This window comes from Podarcis gaigeae (genome assembly GCF_964106915.1).
Source record: "Podarcis gaigeae genome assembly, chromosome: 1".
Taxonomy (NCBI): Eukaryota; Metazoa; Chordata; class Lepidosauria; order Squamata; family Lacertidae; genus Podarcis; species Podarcis gaigeae.
The window spans coordinates 67957056-67973467 of record NC_139678.1 but is presented as its reverse complement, the minus strand read 5'-3'; positions in this window follow the sequence as shown (position 1 = coordinate 67973467).

The window sequence follows — 16412 nt, the reverse complement described above, 5'->3', positions numbered from 1 at the left end:
TGATAGGAGTTGTAGCCCCAAAACATCTGGAGGGCCGAGTTTGCCTATGCCTGCTTTAGAACCCCAGTTTTCCAGGGTTCTAAAACATACAAGGTGTTTCCACAAGTTTAGAAGCCTCCTCACTTCAAACCTTTGCCCCCATAAGTTGAAATTTTGCAGGAACAGTGACAGATGGCAGAGCTAGTGTGCTTGTCCCTTCACATGTTTATCCTAACTGTAATATCTAAAGGGTTTTTCAAAACTCGGAAAACTGCTCCAAGAACATATCTGATAATTACTCCATAACATAAATCGTAATCAAGTAACAATTTGGCTATTGCTAAGAAGTTTCTTGGTATGGTTCCAGATTTGCAACATGAGGATGTAAGAAACCTCTATTTCAGATACTCCTATTTTCCTTTCAATGCATAATGAAAAATGTGAGTCCAAAGGCTAACATAAAATCCTCTAATTTTAGTCTTCATCAGAAATCACAGCAGATCTTGGATCCTATGCTTCTATTTTCATTTATTTTCTGAGAAGTTATTTCCATAACGGAATCATCAGACGCGTTTAATAGAAGTTTTTGCCACTTATAAATTTTTATTTGCACTAAAAAGCCAACTCTAGGTCTATCTCTAGGGAGCCTCGGCTGTGCCAATATCCTGAAAGACGTTTTCATTAACCTTCTTTGACCTTCCATGACCATAATGTAGGCTTTCACAGAACTTATTTTCTGATACTGCACCTCTGTTAGAATATAAACCAATCTAAATTTAAATGCTCATATCAGCAGCAAATGTCTTAGAAGAATAACCTTTGTAAATGCAACATAAATCCTAAGATAATGGAGAGGTTAAAATATGAGGCAAAAATAAAGCAGCACAATTTGAAGAGAATGGGGAAGGCATTTTGGTGAAGTTGCTATTGCCAATGATGTTTCCACATGTTCCTTCATTATTAAAACAAGAGGGAGAACTTTGTTGCTTCCGTATGTTCCTAAGTATAATTCCTTTACCAAAGATGTGTCTACTTCGTGCTTTCATAAAACAAATAAAATCTGTTAATGCTTGTAGTATTTTTGCACATGTGGGTTCTCTAAACCGATTCAACAGTCGTCACGTCAGTGTATACAGGCCTCCTCTCACTTAAGCGGGAGTTACGTTCCAGGACCCTGCACACATAGGCAAAAATTGTGAAAGTGGGGACCACCCTCTAAAAATCCTCTCAATGCCCATTTTTCCTACTCTCCAGCTCTCTCTAACAGTCTCTCCCCAATCCAGACCTAAATATCTGGAGTTGAAGCTCTGGGGCCGGCTGGAAGCTGCAGGATGTGTGGGAAAGTGGCTGCTGCTGCTGCTGCGCTACCCTATATACCAGCTATTAGGCGGGAGGCTGAGCAGCCTAAACTAGGGGTCGGCAAACTTTTTCAGCAGGGGGCCAGTCCACTGTCCCTCAGACCTTGTGGGGGGCCGGACTATATTTTGAAGGGGGAAAAATGAACGAATTCCTATACTCCACAAATAACCCAGAGATGCATTTTAAAGACACATTCTACTCATGTAAAGACACGCTGGTTCCTGGACCGTCCGCGGGCCGGATTTAGAAGGCGATTGGACCGGAATCTGGCCCCTGGGCCTTAGTTTGTCTACCCATGGCCTTAAAAAGCCCTGCTGCCCCTCAGGTCTCTTTGGGGCTTCCTCATCCTTCACTAACATCCTTTTTGGGCTCCTTGTGAGACACGAGGACTCTCTAGCTGTCTCCCGCCAGGTTCGAATTTATTTATTTATTTATTTATTTATTTATTTATTTATTTCCCGGTGCCACAGTCATGCGTGAGTCAATCATGCATAAGTGCGGGGTGGGGGGGGACCTGTAGTAGTTTGTAATTGTTTGCGATTGTAAGCTGCTTTGCGGAGCAAGTTCCTCAGCAAGTGGGGTATTGATATCAATAAACACCAGCCAAGAGCCCTAGCATTCTGTGGCATTCTGACCCCAAAGTTAATCATGTGGAGGGTGAGCGCATGTTTGCACCCGGATCTTTCAGATCCATTCACCACACACATTACAGGGACATGTCTGCAGGGAGCAGCAAAGGCTAAAAGACTCCTTTCATGATGTGGAACCCAGCATGGTTTCACATCACATAGGTAGTGTCTACGCTCATAGAACAAGCGTGGGGCCCACACAACTTATGGGCAGTGGGGATATTACAATGGGGCTTGGGCTAATGGGCTGTCCTCTGAATACATGCCTAAATAGGGTTAAATAGGGAAATGAAAATATCCCACAAGGAATCTTAAATAAAAGTGGCCATTGAGTCTACATTGACATTTGAGATTTTATCGGCTTCAAAGATTTCCAAAATTTCATCAACCTAGATCCTAGCTCTAGCCTTCCCCAAGTTTCAGTACATAGGCTGCCCCTATCACCTGTAGCTTTGATTGCACCAGAATAGTCTGTGCCAGTTCTGCAGGCTGTGTCTCTTCAGATTTCTCCCCAGCGCATGGGCAGAGTGGGGGCTGAGCTGGCAGGGGACAAGATCACTTGGGGGGCCAAATAGCAAGTGTGAACCAACTGTCTCTCCACATGAGAAAACGCCTGAACAGGGCTAGCTTTGGAAAATGCACTCTACTTTACTACAAGGAAATTCTATATTACAGTGGTACTATAAGCCATTGATGTAACAGGCCATTGAAGTGGTACTATAAGCCATTGAAGTAACAGTCTCCAAGTTCATCATACCAAGAATCATTGGCATTTTTAAAGGCGTCTTTGTCTCTTCTTTGTCCTGGACAATGAAGATATTTTCCCCCATAATTCAGGATTTAATAGTTAATTTTCTGCAGTTCTCTGAAAACAGAAGAGAGATCATTTTCCCAGGCAGTCTTGAAAACACCATCCGGCTTAAAGTGTGCATAATGTATCATCTTGTTAGGGTTATTGCCAGGCAGAGCCTCTGAAGGGAGGCATCAAATAAGGCTGGGGACTGCTATTCTTCAGCTTGCAGTTAATGATTTTGCCATTGCTACAGTGAAATCAGACCTACAGGGGAAATGGTGCCCTTTAAAGACATATCTGTGAGCTTTTCCCTATGGGGAAACTCTACTTCATCCATGACAGGATTCAGAGGACATCTCAGACACTTCAGAGTTTTAAATCCATTTTACCTTTTAGGCTTTTTTTATTAACCCTATTATTCTGGTCTGAAGAGGGGGTGGGAAGCTAGAGCCAGCTCTCTTGGGAACCAATCATTTCTGCATTTTGATCAGGTAAAGGAAATTATGTGGAATGATACAAAGCATTTTCCCCCTAGGGAGGATTCAGAGGTCCTCATCCCCCCCCCCACTGCAAAGTGACCTTTCTCTTCCTCCAATCACCTTGTGTTGCTGTTTCCTGGCCTTGGCAACATTCAATAAGCATTTATCAACCTGGACTTCAGTAAGCCTGTTTTCTTTCTTTCCTTTTCTGCTGACTTCCTAGTTCAAGTGTTTCCACATAGTGCAAGTGATCATCTTACTTGCGGAAGGAACCGACCATAGACTATGTTGTACTTTATTTTTTTAAAATCCCTGCTACCAAGATTTGGTAATTTGGCACAGACCTTCCTGACACCCACACGCCAAGTGTGTCAGTCATCTCATCGCACTCTCCCACACCCATTTTTAGTGCCTGCAATATCTAACTCCATTTGTTGCATGTAAAAGGAACCAATTTCATCAGTGGGCAGACACTCCTTCCCCCAGTACCACCTCAGGTTCTACTATAAGTGACATAGGAGTTCTGTAATTTGAATTAATGTCTTTTTAATTAAAAAAAAAACATAGCCATGGGAGCTGTAGCTGACGGTATTCTAGTTTTCCAATAATTTCATTTTAGTGGCAGATGCCATAAAAATAACTGCACATATGATAAATGTGAAATTGCCAGAAGTGTCATTTTCCAGATAGCATTATGAATAAAATGAACACATTCACGAAGCTGAAATATCAGTATTTCAGATACACATAGCTCCATTGTGAGACTATAAAGCTTCCGGGATGTAAAAAAGAGAAAATCTAGTGCTTCCAGAATTTCAAACATTATCCAATAAAAGGTATCACCTCGTTTACTCTGTAGGACCAGCTTTTTTCTCTGTAGTGCTGGTGCCATCTAGTGGATTAAAAAAATACTTAACTGGGAAAGTTTCTGTAACTTTTATAACTAATAGTTTATTCTGTTTCAGCCTGGTAAAATTTCAATTAGACTGAAGTCATAGTTACGATGTTTTTTTTTAACAGTTTATAAAAGTACTTGACTATGTGAAAACTTCACAAAAGCTTTTGAAACCTGGGAGAGTTTTGAAAATAGTTTACAGTGCCATGATGTGGATGGGTTACTGGTTTTAAAAATGGAGATATCTCCCTGAGTTGAAGTAAGGCATCCATATGTCTCGGGAAACAATAAAAGAGTGTGCCTTATGGGGTGAAGTCAAACCATTGGAGAGTTACAGTGCCTTCTGTGGATGTAGAGGCCAGTACGGGAGAGACATGTTTTGTTGCAGCTGGGGCTACAGCAGGTGCACCATAGCGTTTCATGTGCCTGTAAGTATTTTTATGAATTATGGCAACATGTTGATAACAGGTAACCATATAAAAATGCTTCCATTTTCTGTTGGTTGGAAGAATTTATCTGTAATAACTAGAAATGGATGCTCAAGATCAAAATGTTGTTGCTACACTAGCATGAAAGGCTGCATTTAGAATCTTTTCCTAGGCTAAGATGGACTAGCAAGACTATTTTAGTGGTGAATGGTTTTCTGTGATGTCTTTCATAGTACAGCTGTATTAAGAGCAGATCCACACCATGCATTTAAGGCATATTTAAAGCAGATAACTTCCCCAAAGAATTCTAGGAAACGTTGTTTGTTAAGGGCACAGGGAATTGTAGCTCTGTGAGGGTAAAACTACAGTTCCCATGATTCTTTGAGGTGTAGTGGAGTTTAAATTTGTGCTATATGTACTTTGCATAGTCAGAATTCTTTGTGTACAGTCAAATTTGTGAAAACAAAATGTGAGAATTAACAGTCCCAACAATATTTTAGATTATTAGCATTCGAGAGATTTTTAGATGTACACAGTGCAAATTGCATACTGCCCTTACTTGTCTGGAGCAAGATCAAGAAAGTTGAACACCTAAGCAATGAGCCTTTGAAAAGTTGAGGTTCCTTCTTCTTTTCTAATTTTGCATATGTTCACAGGCAGCTACTTCTCAGAGGTGTAATCAAAAAGGAAGTGTGGCCTGCTAATTCTCGTCTTTGTACTTGAACAAGAGCAAGAGCCAGATAATCTATTTTTGCCTACTACGGTGTAACCTTTCATGATATTCTTAGGTCTATCCCAGAATACTTCTGCCAGTGACATGTGAGTCACAAGGCAGGATCATTTACAGGCAGCACCAAAGGAAGTAAAGAACCTCCAGAGCTTCTGTTCCACGGCTGGTGGAGGAATACCCAGGGAAATACGCATAGCGGAGGGAAGCATTTTTACGGTCAAGGGCTTGCTCACCAACCCACTCAGTTTCCTTAAGCCTGCAGCTGAAGATGCCTTGCTGGAGGGAAGCAGTGGCTGAAGTCAGCTTACTACAATGGAGGCCTTAGGCTGTGTGCACATTCCCAACTTAAAATGCACCCAAGTCATTTTGTTTCTCAATTCACATCAAAGGTTTTAGGAAAAACACATCAGAATGCAATATTTCCTGAGAAATGACAGGATAAGTATGGATTGTGGCTAATGTCATGTACAATGGTACCTCGGGTTACAGAAGCTTCAGGTTACAAACTCTGCTAACCCAGAAATAGTACCTTGGGTTAAGAACTTTGCTTCAGGATGAGAACAGAAATCGTGCGGCGGCGGGAGGCCCCATTAGCTAAAGTGGTACCTCAGGTTAAGAACAGTTTCAGGTTAAGAACAGACCTCCAGAACGAATTAAGTTCTTAACCTGAGGTACCACTGTACACTGCTCCCCAAACCAGTGGTGGGAACGCAGAGGAAATGGGAGTGTGTACACAGCCTTTGTCATGTCCCAGAAGCTTTGCCCTCCTTATTTATCACTCTCTCCTTCTGCCTTTTCTCTGCTTCACTTTGTGTTCTGCTCACTGTACTGATGGGTTATAAAAATTGGTATGGCGTTAGCCCCGAGTGCAGCAACTGTTAATGTTACTGGAAGAGCTTCTATGATGCCTACTGGACTTCCACACTGAAATCTTGATGCAGCCAGGTTACCTCATTGAAAACACAATGCCAATTTGTTGTCTTGTTCTAAATTTCAATCCTTCTTCAGAAAAAAAATATGCTTTTTTTCAGTTTCAGTTAATAGTAGGACAGAAACAAGGCAATTGGCATTAAGGAAATGCTTAAATACTCATTAAGGGAAGACATGAGTAATGTGAGATTCTGGGGGTAAGGAGATCAGGATTTTTCATTTAGTTGCCTGCACGTTTGTGCAAAATATTTTAACTCATGTTCCAGTGCAATAATTTGCCTGCAAATGATAGTGTTGTTGCTGTTGGTTTTTTTTTTTTAAAGAACATCTACTGATGTTTACAAATAGGAACATGTCTTCAGAAACTATCATCTGTACAAGTTGTTTCTGCTAGATTAAGCTAGTTGAGCCCAGATTTTATAAGACAGCCAAGTGTAGAAGATTGTGAGCAATCATATGCACATTTGCTAAAGAAACAAATCCCACTGAAATAAGTTAATACTCTTTATGTGAAAGACTGTGCTGTTAGAGACCCTAGCAATCCTATCAGTCTGTTATATGAACCATTTTAATTACTAGTGTTTCTGAGTTAGATGGCTTACCACTGGTTATGTGCTCAAAATGGTAGGCATTAAGACTAACAGTTTGAATGCCAAAACAGGAATGGCACAGGGCTACAATAACCAGCACCTGTAACAAGCTACACTTCCCTTGATTCTTTGAGGGGAAGTCATGTGCCTTGAATATGTGCTGAATGTGCTTTTGATGTATGGTGTGGATATGGCACAACAACAGTAACCTTAAAGCATGCTTAAGAGCTCCCATTTTGGACCCACAGTGCTGGGAAGGTTTCCCCCCTATCTAAATTGCTCCCCAAGCTACTGTTAATCCAACCTGAGAAAAAATAGAGGTACTTGTGGTGGGAGACTTTACAGTCAAAACATAACTACCATGCACAATGTTAGCTAATGTATGAAAGGGGTTAGGACCACAGAGCTATATTTGCTGAAAGGCAGACTCAGAAATGAAATTGGTAGGGAAGGCTCAGTTAAGTCACACCCCCTTACCTCTGGAAGTGAGGAAGTAAAAGTTTATCTCCTCACTCTCTTCTCTTCAAACCTTGTAGCCAATTACATGTGTGAGACTGGCACTCCAAGCCCGGACTCCACATTTAAACAAACTTTTTCTGAATTTTGTACTCAAGAATGCAAAAATGTATTGGTTTTGCTGTAAAATTGAATGATGCTTGACTGAGACCTTGGTCTACATAAGTAAAGCATCTAAACTTACTTCACAATGTGGTCTATTCACTGCCAGAGGGGTAGAGACGGGGGAGCACATTGTGAGCGCCTGAAACTGGATATTCAAAGGTCTAATAGCCTTTGTTTTCCAAACTTCACAAATACTGCATAGATTTGTATTTTTAAACTCTGCTGGGGGGGGCGTGTTTTAAGCCCCACACTTTTGAGTCAAGTCCCACACTTTTTAAATTCTGGCAGGCAGACATTTCTTTTGCACTTTCCCACACATATTGGACTTCAGAATTAAATATACTTCCCCAATCTATTCCCATAATTTGTTTCATACCTATATTCTGCCCCCCCCCCCCAGGAAGAAACCAGGATTAAGAGCAGCTTGGAGACAGGAACAGGTATGGGGAAAGGGTTGGCTTCCCAACCCCAGCATCACTGCTTAGAAGCAGAACTATCTGCAGTAGCATCACTGCTCTCCCTTGTCAGCCTGTTTGGGCCTTCAGTCTTCAGACAGGGATGCAGAACCTGTGGTCCTCCAGATGTTGTTAAGGCTCCAACTCCAGTTAGTTGCAGCCAACATGGCCAGAGGTCCAAAATGACTGGAGTTGTGGTCCAGCAACATCTGCAGGGCTGCAGGTTCCCCAACCCCTGCCTTAAGCTGTGAGAAGTTAACAACTCTTATCACCTTAAATGGCTATCAACTTTATTTGTGTCATAAGCATCCAAAGACAACTTGTTGCCAAGCTGTATGCATCTGACTCAGGATTTTGTCTATGGAAAAGCATGTCATAATATAGTCGTTGGTGATGGATCCCATCAAAGTTCTTTTAAGTCTTCGCTGGCTGTAATGGAATAGTAAAAAGCATATTCTTTTAAATCTCTTCCACTAAATCAATGCAATTTAAAACTATGTGCTGCCTTGGAGTGTTTCCACTAAAGGCAATATTTATTTATTTAACAACACCCACATGGTGCCCCATTTACATAAAGTTCTCTGGGAGGAGCTGTACATCAAACAGCACAACTATTCTGGGGAAAATAGGTTGTGGACTGTAAGCATTGGCCAGAATCCAATGTTATGTGGATGGAATTTCACTTGCTAAATGAGACATCACCGTCCTCTTCCCCTCTTGGGCCACCAGATCTGATGCAGAGAGCCCCTCAACCCTCTGGAGCAGGTTTTGAGAGCACGCAAGGGGCTGCAGGACAGAGAAGAAGAAGGTGAAGTCCCATTTTGTGCACAGAAGTTGGCTCTGCTTGTGCATGAACAGCATTGGGTATAACCCTTTGGCTCTAGTTGTTTGATCTGTCAAAGGAAAGCCTATGGGCATTGACTGGAGAATACTGTAAGCTCCACCAGACACAGTATAACTTACTTCTGTGTATTATACATAGGCTTCCACTCCATGGTTAATTGAAATCATGGATGTACTTCTGCACCTGCAATGAGATTTGAGCAAACTGGGCACAGTCTCAGTGCTTTTTTTCCAAAGGGTACCCAATGCACCTGTTGTTGTTGTTAAAAAGTGAGACACTTCCTGTAACAACTTCATGGTAAGTTGTTGTTGTTGTTTAGTCATTTAGTCATATCCGACTCTTCGTGACCCCATGGACCAGAGCACACCAGACACTCCTGTCTTCCACTGCCTCCCGCAGCTTGGTCAAACTCATGGTAAGTACTGGCACCTATTTTTCTTGGAAAAAAGCACTGCACAGTCTTAACATAGCTTAAGTAAAGAAGAAGTGTAACAATGGGGGGGGGGATGTTTCCCAGCATTTAATCTGATATACTAATGTCCTTTAATTGGCCCTTTATCTGCCTTGTTACATCCAGACAGGTTGTTTTATCATTGTAGATTGTGACATAAAGGGCATATAACAGTCTTTGTCAGGAGACAAGGATCACCATATGGTTTCTGTCTTGCTTAATAGTCTCTTTCATTTGTTACAAATTGGTAAAAATTACAAGAGCCTAGTCCTATGCTTGCCTCACAGCGCCAAGCCCTCCAAGTTACACAAAATAGTACATGTTGTCGCAAAACAAAGTAAATTATGCAAATTGCTCAATTTGCATGATTTATAAAGATTGCTGAATTCAGCTTTCCGTGCGGCAGAAATTGTGCTGTCTTGGCATATAGCTTTAATATTTTTTTAAAGAGCAGTTCTTGCAACCCTTCTATTGACACTTAACTTTTTCATGCATATAGCATCACTGGTAGGTTGCATCTTTCATGCACACAATTACTATGGGGCAGTTTGGTCATATAAACACTTTGCAGTGAGTTCCTAACTTGTCCTGGTAAGACACCATAAGATGCTTCTTGTGTAACAATTTTCTTCCACAAATGTCACAGCACTGAAAGGCTGGTCTTAAAGTGTGTGAGAAATGTCTTGCTGCATGCAGGAAGAAGTGGGTTATTAGATTCCCCCTGAGTAAGTTTTTCTCAGTGAGCTTGCTGTATTCAAACAGTCATGTTCCCGAGCCAGACAAAAAACCAAAACACTTTGCAGATTTGTTTGAACAAATTGTATTTAATAAGGCACAAGAGGCTGAAATGACTCCACATTTCTTGCTAGTTAATGCATACAATGTACACAACACCAAAAAAATAAGAATATGTAATCTGTCATATAACCATGAAGGAAAAAACACCAAAAGAAACAATGAGCTGTAACTGTATTTACTGGTGTTTTACTACAGAAGAAATTCAATTCAATTATGTTAACTAACAAGTCAGAAAGAGCGTGGAGGCAAAAGCTTGATTCACTTTAATGCCTGCCACATGTTTTCATTTCAAAATGTTCAAGTCAATGTAGTGCTAACCTGCATGTGTCATTAGCGGACCTGGCATGTTCAAACACATGTCTGCTTTATTTACATGTAAAGTGGGGGGTGCACTATTAAGGGCCATGTGGGAAGCAGAAGCTGGACCTCCCCAACATTGTAGCTCCCTCCCCCCCCCCGCCATCTCCACTATGCTGTGTGTGTGTGTGTGTGTAGAATCACTGACAGACTTGTGTTATAATTCTTTAAAGCTGAAGCCAGAAGCAACACATTCTGCAACATATTTTAAGGTGTGTTTCACCCTGTGAATGCAGACATGGGTACTCATGCATTCATAAAAACCAAGCAGTCTGACCAAAACTATAACACAATATATATTCAAACAGAATGAATAAATGTACAGAATTCTAATTAAATTATTTAATGGAACTCAATAAATGCCTTCTTTAATAAGATCATTATAGTAAAGTTTTTAATATGTGCTTTTCTGTTGTAACCTGAGTTAGCAACAGCCAAAAGTAAGTGTTAACTCAGGTAACTTGAGTTACAAAAGAAAAATCCTGGTGGGGTATGAATGTAAGTTAATGTGAGCACAAACATATGAATGCTAAGATCAGTAAAAAGAACTTAAATGGTCTACATTTCAGAATATATAATGCAAAATGCATCTGTTGCCTTAATCTATCAGTGTGACCATCTAAGGGCATATTTGCACCACTCATTTCTTTCCTAAAACATGGAAGTGCAAACAATCCCTCCTTAGCCTGACAAATTTTTCTGCTGCTCTTTGGGGGTGGACAATTTGCACCTTTAAAAACAGTAGATGAATTGCTTGTGTGAAAGCACCCAAGTGCATGAGGCTGCAGACTGGGGCAGATACTCATGAGCTGATTTAATCTCCCTCTTGAAACAGAGCCTCTCTACAGATCTAATGTCTTTGCTGGAAGGCAACCTCAGAACCATGTTCACTAGTACAGTGGTACCTCAGGGTACAAACACTTCAGGTTATAGACTCTGCTAACCCAGAAATAGTACCTCAGGTTAAGAACTTTACCTCAGGATGAGAACAGAAATTGCGCAGCAGGAGGCCCCATTAGCTAAAGTGGTACCTCAGGTTAAGAACAGTTTCAGGTTAAGAACGGACCTCCAGAACGAAATTAAGTTCTTAACCCGAGATACCACTATACAGTGTAAGGGCCACATGAGGTAGCGCACTGAATCTGGCAGAGGAAAATTATCACCGTCTCTCCTCTAACCTGGGGCTACCCCTCTTCTCCAGGAAAAGCAGGACATGCACTTCCACACAATCATTTAACAGTTCCTGGAATGCCTCTTGGCTCAGCATCATTCTGTGTGAAGCTCCAGAACTTGGTCCATCTCAAGAGTCAAGAAAACTTCACAGGTGAAAAGTTTCCAACAGTTCCTCCTGCTTCCCCTTTCACACACCTCTCCTGCATTGCCTGGCCCTGGAACATTGCAGGGAAGCAATGAGGACCTCACATAAAGCAGAAAAGGAAGTTGCCTTTCCTAGCCTCTCGTTGTTTGCCCCAAATTACCCTGCGCTGTGGCAGAGCTGTTGAATGGAGATGCATTTGAATGTATATTATGTTGTCAGATTTTTGAGATTGCGAACACATGAAGTTTCCCCTTTTGCCATCAAGCACTGGGATGGCCAGCTCTAACCTGTACCTGTTTCTCACCCCCCACCCCAGGAATGGGAAATCCTTTCTGCATTCATGGCATCCGATCTGAGCCTATAAGGCAAACGGTTGCACATGACAATCTGTAAACTCCTTTCTAATTATTGAAGAGGAAGCCAGGGCTGAGGAGCTGAAGAAATCTTCCTTCTGAACCACACAGTCTTTGTGTAGCTGAAAACTGTTCTCTTCTCTTGCTTGGGATCTGACTGCACAGAGTTAGCTGAGAGCATTTCTTGAACATTTCCTTCTCGGCAGGAACCTGGGAAACCTGCTGAGCGGCAAAGGAGCTGCTGTCATAGTAGCTCCTGTCTTGAAAAGGCCTCTACAGCATTGTTTTGGGGGAAAGGCGGCAAGTAGTTGCTGGAAACCTGCAGGGTAAAATGGGGTTATAAAGTGCTCTTGACTGTCAAGGGTATTGCTTACTGCTTCAAGATCTGAACCCATGTGAGAAGGCCTGTCAGCCCTTAGGTCTTCCATATTAAATTCTTCAGAGTCTCAAGTTTTAATTTCCAGTGGCACTGGACTTCATGACAAGAGGGACTCTGTACTGCTGGCACAGCTGTTTATTTCAAGAGTGCTGGCTCCATCCTTTGCACAGTTTGCTATTCTGTTTAAAGCCCTTTATGACGTTTCCTCTAAAACAACACACTGCAGAATCAAGTGCTTCTCCTTTACAAGGGAGCTGAAGCCAAAGAGCTTCTCTCCAACTTAATCCCTTCAGCTCCCCTTTCCCATTCACATGGGGATCCGGGGATAATGTTTTATGAAGGTGTTTGTGTTTTGTATCTCTAAGGGCTTCTCGATTGCTATCAACAAATGCAGAGCCCTGAAGTGTCTTTGTTTTCTTGCCTTTCCTTATTTCAAGGAATTGCAGGCAAGAGGAGTCCAGCTTCTCACAAATATCTTTTCGATCATAGTCCAAGCAGTGTGGTTCCTCAGCATGATTTTGACTCACTCCAAGATGTTTATCCTTTTTGAGAACTGGATTCTTTCCATTCCCCTCAGACCTGACCGCATTTTCTTTTTTCAATACAATAAAGAGTTTCTTCTTATTTTCTGCCTTCCATGTTTTCCACTTCTTTCTATGTTTCTTTGCTTCCATTTTTTTCTGAGTTTTTGACTGTGTTTCCAAATAGTAGCTTCCACACAGGCCCAAAAGTCTACCTTCCTCCTCAATGGATTCTAAGTAAGTACCAGTAAGTTGAAAATGAAAAGATTCATGGCTATATTTATGTATGCAATCATTTAGCACCATCAATATTTGCAATACATTTTTATAATGGTAGTAAATGCAGCTTGCCTTTTGCGAACCTAGATTCATTTGCGCCCACTACTGGAAGAAATTCCTTTCACATTTTATGTGGCAGCAAATCCAAGGGACATGATCTTGCCCAAGTTGTCCCATTGATTTAAATTGAAAAATTAAGGGTGTGGCTTGAAGCTTGCCCACTAAAAATCAACGGGTGACACCAAGTGTTGCCTTTTCTGCTTGCACAACATGATCTTCACCGTTGCAGTCCCTCATATGCCCTCGAAGTCTGCTCTGGAAGTCTCCTTGTGCAATAAATAAATGAGATAATATCTGCAGAGAAGGCTTGCTAATAAATAACAACATGCACAGATGCGCAAAAGAAGAGGAGCATGGCATGAACGAGAAATGTTTGTTTAATTCTTTTACCCTCCCCTCTATAGGCATGCTCTATACATTCTTTGGGCAGGCTCCCTGAATCCACTGAGATGGGGAAATCCCAGTCATCTCTGTTGTTGAGCCAACAAGTCCAAAGGCTGAGGTGAGTTTCCCTGGATTTGTATTTTTATGGGTATGATTAGGGCAGTCTCCCAAATAAAGATTTATTAGGGCCAAATTACATGTGGCATATTTTTTGAAGGGAGGCAGGACTGCAGTCCAAAGCACACTTACTTGAGAGTAAAGCCCACTGGGATCAACATGCGCATTGAGGACATACCAATACATCTTAAACCCTTATGCTATAATTATGGGATTGCGCCTCTAATTATGAATCTTCCACAATATGTCTAGTTTGTCCCTGACTTCCAAACACATAAAATCAGGCTGCATGCAAGAGTCAGAGTAAAGGACCACTATTACTACACTTATATTATAGATACATATAGAGAAAGTGTTTTGACGATGTGATTAAACGTTTATGAGATTTTCTATGAAAATGGATGTGCTGTCAACCAGGACTATTTCTGAGATTCCCAGTGAAAATGGATGTACTATCAGCCAGCATTTCTGTTCCTTTCCTCTCAACTAAATGCAGAATGTGACTGTGGATTTCATAAAGCAACTGATAAACAAGATTTCTGCAAGTGCAGGAAAAGGTCGGTATATCCCCCATGTGTTTGTTTAGATGGCATCATCAATAAAAGCATTGCGTACAAGATACAGATTATTTGACAATAAGGGAATCAAACTGAAAGGGCACAGAGTTTATAAAAGATGTTCTGACCAGCAAATTCTCATTCCCTCCCCTCCTTTTTAATTTCCTGGTAGAATTTGCAATTTAGCTTAATCCTCTCAGGGAACTGATAGGTAATATTAATGTTGTAATAGAGCACAGAGCTACCATCACTGGCAAATATCAGAAAGCTTGTTGTTGTGAGAGCAATATTAGAAATGAATTGTAGAAAACAGACTTCCGGGTCGGCGCCATCGCCGAATGGCGGGCTCCCTCCGAGCTCCGGAGGGAGCCGGCTTGGCAGGGGCTGGGTCCTACCGCACCGGCGATGCGGGGACCCTTAAAAACCACGGCCAGAGTGAGGCCGTGGACATGGAGACTCGGCTGGCACCGTTAGCGCTCTCCCGACTCGTGAAGGAGCCTTTTTAAAGGCTACGGATCGGGTGCCGGGGAGAAGCGTGGTGCTTTGAGTTCTCTGCTATCCCTGCCGAGCGCAGCCGCATGCCATCCGGCGGAGAGCGCTGACTTCTTCTATTGAAAATTCGGCTCTAAAGAAGAACCCGTGAGTAATTGGAATATGGACTAAAAAAAAGGGGATAAATTTTTAAAATTCGGAGCGAACGGGGGAGGCGGAAAAAAGGAAGTCAGCCCACCCCTAAATTGTAGAAGAGCCAAAACAAAGGACTGGACAACTAAGATCGAGTGTAACCTTATCTTGCCGAATCAGCAACTTCGCGAGGGAAAATTATAAGATTGAGCTGGAGGAGAAAAGTGGAATTGTTTTAAAAAAAGCAACCCCCCCGGAATCCCTGGAGCGATTCGTGGAACTGCCTGGAGAAAAGCGATGGAGGTTTTGACAGCTGTCAAAGAGCTGTCAAAAAGGAAGATTAAAATAGAGACTTTGTTATGAGGACTTTGCCGGTTATATTTGTTATAAATTGAATATAAACTGTTTTAAATATCGGTCAACAAGCTACTTGGTCTGGTGGATGTGATTCTGGAAGGGAACTTTGTTACTGCAATCCACCTAGAGGAGCCGAGGGATATTGCATGTGTTTTTCACAGGAAATCTGAACAGTTGAATGGAACTTTTAATCTCCTGGGAAACTGCAGGAATGGAACATTATTTTGTCTACAGAGGTCTACACACTACAGGAAACAATGGAACTATTTGTTGGAAAATGAAAGGAACATGATGCAATGCTTTGCTCCATGAATAACAAGCCTCTGCAGAGACACTAGAAACTTTTGGAAAAAGAACATTTCTGTGGGAGAACAGAGAAATAAAAAGGAGGAGAATGATTGACAAGAACAAGGAAATAACAAGAACTGGACAGAACTGGGGGAACATTTGGGATATTCAGGTTTGACAAGCTTATGGATACAAAATTGGAGTTTTTACTCCTGGATATAAAAACCTGGATAGAAGAAATGGGCCCTTATTTGATAGACTCCTTCTACGATTGGACATCCGTAATTAAAGACTGGCAAAGAACCTGAGGGACATAGTGTAATGTGGGAACTCCAGGAAGATATTAGAAGTGGAGGGATAGGTGAAACGCAAAGGGGAAAGAGGGGAGGGAAAATTGGAATCCAAAGGCTGTAAAATTACTATTCATATCTATCTTATTTCCATCTGTACTATGTTTGAAAGGGGGAAACTCGTGGAAGGGTATAGATCGATCTTAGGGGATGAGAATTTGGATAAATTGGGTTATTGATGAAGAGTGTAATTTGGGGATAAGAACTTGTTGAATTTAATTGCTTATTTGGAAGATTTGGAACACAAGAGGGGGTAGGGAGGGGAAGTCCTAGTTATTGGCAAAAAGTTTATAGATTGGATTTAATTTGTTTTGATTTGTTTTAATTTGGAAAACTTTAATAAAAATTATTATTATAAAAAAAAAAGAAATGAATTGTAGAAAACAGAGCTGAATTCTGAATGTAACAAGGTAATAACAATTCCCCCAAGGAATTAAATGACTGGGAAATGCCAAGCCCTTGTAATCACGAAGAAAGATATATAACA